The sequence below is a fragment of the Nanorana parkeri genome, unplaced genomic scaffold (genome assembly GCF_000935625.1).
Source record: "Nanorana parkeri isolate BGI_ZX_2015 unplaced genomic scaffold, ASM93562v1 scaffold8, whole genome shotgun sequence".
Taxonomy (NCBI): Eukaryota; Metazoa; Chordata; class Amphibia; order Anura; family Dicroglossidae; genus Nanorana; species Nanorana parkeri.
Window position 1 is genome coordinate 2,076,805 of NW_017306276.1, and position 7,225 is coordinate 2,084,029.

The window sequence follows — 7,225 nt, forward strand, 5'->3', positions numbered from 1 at the left end:
TTTTTCTTTTCCAATTTTTTATTTTATTCTATTTTTTACTGACTTGCAATGGACCTTGAAACCTGCTGGCAAATTTGACTTCTTCCTTGCACCTCATAGCCCTCTCCTCTTCTGATTGAGATGCATAAAATTATGAATATAGCTATAAGCCCTATTGAAACACTGGAGAAAATGAATGTTTGCTGATTTCTTTGAATTCTCCTGCAGCAAGATCTGTGGGTGCCTCAAATTTTATTTGAGATACATTTCATCATCAGCACTCTATCCAAAATAAATGACTTGTTGCTCCATCCGAAACAGAGCAAAAGGTATTTCCACAGATGAACAAGGATGATATAGTTGCACCAACATTTCAGCCTATCATAGCCGCCTTTCTCAAGGGGCATGCATTCTCTATTGTACTGAGATCCTAACTATGACATTTCACAACAGTAATGTTGTTTTTAAGCCATTCTTGGGTAGTTTTGGCTTTGTTTTGGACAATTGTCTTGATTGAAGAGAAATCCCCTTTCAGGTTTCTTGAAGACTGCATCAGGTTTTCATGCAGGTTTTTTTCTGTATCTTGCTGCATTCATTCCACCCTCTACCACTACAAAGCTCCTGTGGCCTGCAGAGGATAAGCATGATTATGGGCTTGTTAAAATTGTAAAAAGTGAACCATGTCAAAGTTGTTGGGATGGTCCATTTTAAATTTTTTTTTTTTTTTTTTTTACTGAAACAAGAGATGATACCATACAATTCAATGATCAAAGCAAATATTTTGTAGAAAAATAACATGGCATTACTTTTTCAGGCAATTACTTTAAAAACCACTAGATGGCAATGGTGTGGCTTTTTGAAATGTAAAGAGAACCCTTGAACCAAAGATGGAGAAAGAGGAACCTTCTTTAAGAGGAGTCCTAATATTGATGGAGTTTTGTATTTCATAATAACTTTCATGCTGTAAGGAGATTAACCATAAGACTTTCAGTCATGATATAGAAAAGAACCAATTGTAAATGATGTTATGTAGAAGAATGTCACAATGAACCGACTGATATATAGACAAAGTAGGGGATGGCTGCATTGGTTATGAAATTCCTGTTGTGTAGAAATATCCTTTGTACCTGATAATAAACCTAAGTAACAATCTACATTAATGTTTCCTATATTAAATGGTTCTTGTAAACATACCAGTAGTACAGGTGGATGGAATGGCACTCAACTGATTGGTTGTGTTACTAAAGTGAGAAAATAAAATTTCACTTGATGTGCAATTACTTCAAACCTCCAGACTATCATAAATTAGGATTGATGACTTTATGAACAATTTTTCTAATATGTCAACATATTTTATTAATATCGTTTTTTTGGAAGCAGTTTTGAGTTAAAGATACATATCATCAGAACAATCACACTATAGGTGACAAAAGAGGCTTTTCTCTCATAGCAGGGTAGTTTTTCCACCATAATGAGGTATGATATTGCTTAGCTCTTGTGCAAGACCATTTGCAGCTAAAGGTGCATGCACTTTTCTTTAATCGCAAGGCACCACATTGCATGGTAATAGATCACCATGTAATGTGCTGTGATACGATTTATTTGCAATGGGTAGGTGCATTGGGGTGCCATTAAGAACAAGCTCCTGAATCACATAGATGTGAATGGAGGCTTAAACTGAAAAAGGAATATTACAGAATATCTCTATAATCCATTACAGGCTTATGCTATGTTGATTAGTTTGACTCCAGTGAAGCCACCATGACAAGTTTATACATGAATAGTAAGCACTGGCCTCCAGATTAGTGGTGCACATTCTTTGGCACTCCCATAGAAGTTGATTCCTGAGGTGCGGTGAGTCTATTCTGTTATGAACATTTATTTTTGTGCTCTGTCTGCACATGTCAGATCCATACACATTTATGAGGAATCTCCCAGCCAGCAAGAGGTGCAGGCAGCTGGGCCAGAAAGTGCATGTTCAAATGCAGGAAATCAGAACTACACATTATACTCTCCTCATTCTGCTATAGCTACTGCATTATATATATATAAATATATATATACACACATACATACACAGTGGTACCTCGGTTCACAAACTTAATTCGTTCCGCGATTCTGGTCGCGAACCGAATTGGTCGCGAACTGAATCAAATTTCCCCATAAGGCTCATTGTAAATAAGGTTAGTCCGTTCTGACCCCCACGAACGACCCCATTACCGCTCTCCACATTCTGGTACCTTCATTACCACTCTGCACATTCTTGTCACCTGCATTACCGCTCTGCACATTCTTGTCACCTTCATTACCGATCTACACATTCTTGTCACCTTCATTACCGCTCTGCACTTTCTTTGGAGCCATGCTGGATTGAATAATACTGTACAGTGCTGTATGTGCTAAAAAGCACACAAAAAAGCTTTACAGCAAGTGTGCACAGGTCTGTCTGCGACCACGATCTCAACTAGAGTAAGCCACCACCAAGTGTCCGAGCGGAGAAGATGACTGCAGTCGTGTTTATCACCGATGCGGAGTTAGTGCACAGAAGCAAAATTTTGCCGAACTTTCTGTTTGCTAAACGAATTGTTTGCGAACAGAGGCGTTCGTGAATCGAGCTATTACTGTATACAGTATCTCACAGAAGTGAGTACACCCCTCACATTTTTATAAATATTTTATTTTATCATTTCATTTGATACAGAAGAAATGACTATTTGCTACAATGTAAAGTAGTGACTGTACAGCTCGTATATCAGTGTACATTTGCTGTCCCCTCAAAATAACTCAACACACAGCCATTAATGTCTAAACCGCTAGCAACAAAAGTGAGTACACCCCTAAGTGAAAATGTCCAAATTGGGCTCAAAGTGTCAATATGTTGTGTGGCCACCATTATTTTCCAGCACTGCCTTAACCCTCTTGGGCATGGAGTTCACCAGAGCTTCACCGGTTGCCACTGGAGTCCTCTTCCACTCCTCCATGATGACATCACAGAGCTGGTGGATGTTAGTGACCTTGCGCTTCTCCACCTTCCATTTGAGGATGCCCCACAGATGCTCAATAGGGTTTAGGTCTGGAGACATGCTTGGCCAGTCCGTCACCTTTAACCTCAGCTTCTTTAGCAAAGCAGTGGTCGTCTTGGAGGTGTGTTTGAGGTCGTTATCATGTTGGAATACTGCCCTGCGGCCCCGTCTCCGAAGTATGTCACAGTACATTTTGGCATTCATGGTTCCCTCAATGAACTGTAGCTCCCCAGTGCCGGCAGCACTCTTGCAGCCCCAGACCATGACACTCACACCACTATGCTTGACTGTAGGCAAGACACACTTGTCTTTGTACTCCTCCCGCCACACACGCTTGATAACAGTTTTTAATAAAAAAAAGTTAAACTGAAACCACTCTGTACATTCATTGGAAAGTGCCACTGAAACCTTACAGGCTGATGGTGTACTGACATTGGGGTCAAACCTAGAAGTTTTGGAATAACAAAAAAAACACTCCGAGGATCCTAGTAAAATATGAAAACCTCTGAAGAATAGAATAGGTACAGTATGTGGTGTGATATTGTTTCTGCTTTAGAAATAATCTTCTAAGCGTGTGGTGAAGAAATGTCTTTTTTCTTAATATATTAAGTTTCATGTAGCACATGCTTTACTGAGCCATAGATAAGTAACCTATTTACAGAGATTTCATGCTGCCCTCACTGTTCCTAACTCTTTTGGCATATAATAGAATTGCCAGTAAGGTGCTCTCTGAACACCTTCCAATGTGCACATTTTACTTTACTAGTTGATTCATTTCTGTCAGTGCACATATTGCTCACAGTGCATGTCACACTAGCTTATAAGAGACTTAGCAGGGGTAAGGGCTAGCAAAGGACGGTCAGGGAAAATGTTTTTGGCCTCTTTTCTTTTGACAATTATAGACCAGCACTGGCATCTGAAATACAGAGAGGGGCCGGTACAGAACAGCAGCAAATAATTTTTTTTACCAAGGCTCATGTCACTCGTGCGACTTTTACTGATTAACTAATCATTTTATGCATTATGATTTATTGGCATTGAAGTGACACACTTTGCCTAGTGAATTGCATTGCTACTGCTCACCTGCTCAATGAAAAGAAAAAAGCTGAATCTTCTGGTGTAATATAGATTACTTGGTAAGAATGGTGGCAGGCAGTAGGGCAAGCAGGAAAAAAACAAAAAAGTAACAAAAAGAGTGCTAAAAACCTAGAATTAGATTGCTAAAAACGTTTTATTTTAGAGTAAAAGTCTACTTTCTGTTTGCTGTCTGCAAGAGAGTTATCATAAAATGCAAGTTACTTTGGCAAGCAGACATGCCTATAATTAGGACAGGAAGGCACAGATTTCCATTCAATTATATTATTTTAATCATTCAACTAAAAGATTGGCACAATCTCAACCCATGTATCTATCAGACCAGGGAGTAGTCAAATGAGTTGTTGGCTGCAGCCTATCTAGACTGTGTGACCACGGAAGATATATAAGGTCATTTGTAAAGCACAAAGCAAATCATTTCCTTTGTTTGGATGCTCAGGGCTGCTGGTGGCTAACAACAGACTTGCTTAATAAACTCTTTGTATATAACACATAATCCACTGCCCAAAGATTTTTTTCCCCGAAATATTAATCAAAGGGCTGCTGCTTTAGGATCTTTGTATTCATGTTTACAGAAGTGAAATAGAAGCATGGATGTGAGGAAATTGGCCCTTGCACAGTTAAAAGAGAAATTAACCCAACCATTTTTTTGGGTCACAGGAATACATTTCATAAAGAATTACTGTGACCAAAAGTCAGTGGATAATGGTATGACAGCACAGAGCCCTGCCACAGCCAGGAAGGATGTGGGGATCCACACCAGCTGCCTATGTGACAGCTGGCTGTGTCTCTCTAGAGTCAGAACCTGCTGTGACCACTCCATCCCCATTGGTCCCTCCAATCAGAACTGGAGGAACAGAGAGGGGAATCCCTGTGGGGGCAATGACTAAGGCTGCCCATACACCTTGCGATCATCGGACTATACTTTTCGTCCAATGATCGAACCGTCCTACGATTTTCATACGGCAGCCCCATCCTGCCCCAATTATCGCAAGGTAGGATCAAAAAAATTGGCAGGCCTGCATTTGAGATGGACAAATAAGTTAGTGATGCTGTGGGAGCCTATTTTGACACCCTTGACAATTTTCTTTTTAAGGGAATATTGTATACAGCAATTAACTTCAAACTTCAAATGCTGAGGAAGGGATCTAAAGCAACACAAAAGCTTGCATCTTTGCATCTTTAATAACTTAAAGGAGAATTATGGGGTAAGTGAAAAACACTCATCTCCATAATTCAAGCCCACCTGTGACACTGAAGCTGGGGCTCTGCGCTCTCAGCATATAGCGGGCAAAAACTATGACTAAAAAAATGTTAGGCCGTAGTTCTCTTTTAAGTTAGCCAAGAAAGGGTGTCACTGCAACTTCAAACGTTCTGCATTTTAAGGGACAAAAAAGCTTTGCAAAAAGGTATGTGGCTCTTCAAGAATACTATGTGAAAAAATAGCCTTACCATATTTTCCAGGAGTGTCCCTTCATAGCAAGGCTGAAAACATAAGGAACATCCCTCATAACTCTGAATGCCTTCTTTAAAATATGTGTAATTAAAGTAGGTAAAATGTACTTAACACAAAAGGCTAAAGCTGGCCAAGGTTTCCAACTCATTCCTTTAATTTCTGACTAGTAGGAAGTCCACAAGTTCTGTAGCCAATTTGAAATCTAACTGAATCTAATAAATCCTGCTCGTTGTGAGATCAGATAAGTTATGAAGCATTGTATGAGCAAACCCGTATCTGTGCTTTGCTCTATTTTTACTAAATCAGTCTCTCTATCTGTACTTGCTGTATTTTGTTCCATGGTTCAGTAACAAGCAAGCTTAATTCACTTTAATCAGAAAAATGACAAGCCCAAGGTGATAATATTATTTAGAAAAGATCAATGGATATTGTTTTGAATACTATCAATCCTAATAATAATTAAAGTGATTTGGGATTTGCTGAGCATGTTCCTGGATGTGCAGAATGTAATTATCCAAAGTGCTGGATGCAGGTCACAGTATTATTGGATTGTCCTTTGTTTAATCCTATTTTTACATTTATCACATTGCATTGTTCTACAGACTAAATTACCCCGTAATATTAATAGATAAGCTACATTTTTGTTAGCAAAATTTAATTCTGCGGAATAAAACAAATGATGGTGCAAATTAGGTATTAAATTATACACTCTGAGAACTGGCTCCAATGTGTGGCTGAGAAGCTGCATTAGCTAGGGAACCCCATGGGCTTAACACGCATTATATATATTTCTCTATATATCTATATCTCTATATATATAGAGAGAGAGAGATATAGATATATAGAGATCTATATCTATATATCTATATATATAGATATATAGATATAGATCTCTCTCTCTCTACTTCTGCTAAGGGCCTGTTTATTCGGCGGTAACTTTTTCAGAATTTAAGATAATGAAGCGATACATACATTGTTTTTTTGGGACAAACAAGGCTTTCTCTTGGTTATATTGTCTTGCAAAAATGTTCTATTCAATATATGGACACAATATGTGGGAAAATTATTAAAATGGGGGTTTTGTTTTCAAACTAGCTATCCACAGCTAGATTTCTCTTGTTCTGCACCGAATTAGAAATTCACTTGATTTTCTGATCCACGTTGAACAGTGTGAATAAAGGAATCTCCACTGCTGGCTATTGGTGCCTCAGCTGCCTGAATACCTGAACAGTAACTGCATCTGATAGAGTACAGCCACTGTTTGGCCATTCATTTTTTTAAATTGGCTTTTGTAAAGCTGTGTGGGGCTTGCAAGGCCACCCACTGCTTGAATGTGAACCATGTATGGCCGACTTTATTTTAAAAAAAATCTATTAGCTATCCCATTTATATTAACATTAAAATTGTGTTTCTCATACAAAGTGTGGCAAAGTTATTTACACATTTTTTGGGCAACACTTGAAAAAAAATAAAAAATCAAATAAACTTACAAAATTGTAGATAAAAGTGAAATAGGAATACATTTTATTTTAAAAAAAACAAAACTTTTTTATACTTGTAAAGTTGCTTTAACTTATGTCATATGTAGATCACAGGTCACACCCTTGGTCTTCATATGAAAGAAATAGTGAATACAATGTACCAATTGTTACATTTTTATCTACTCATTGAC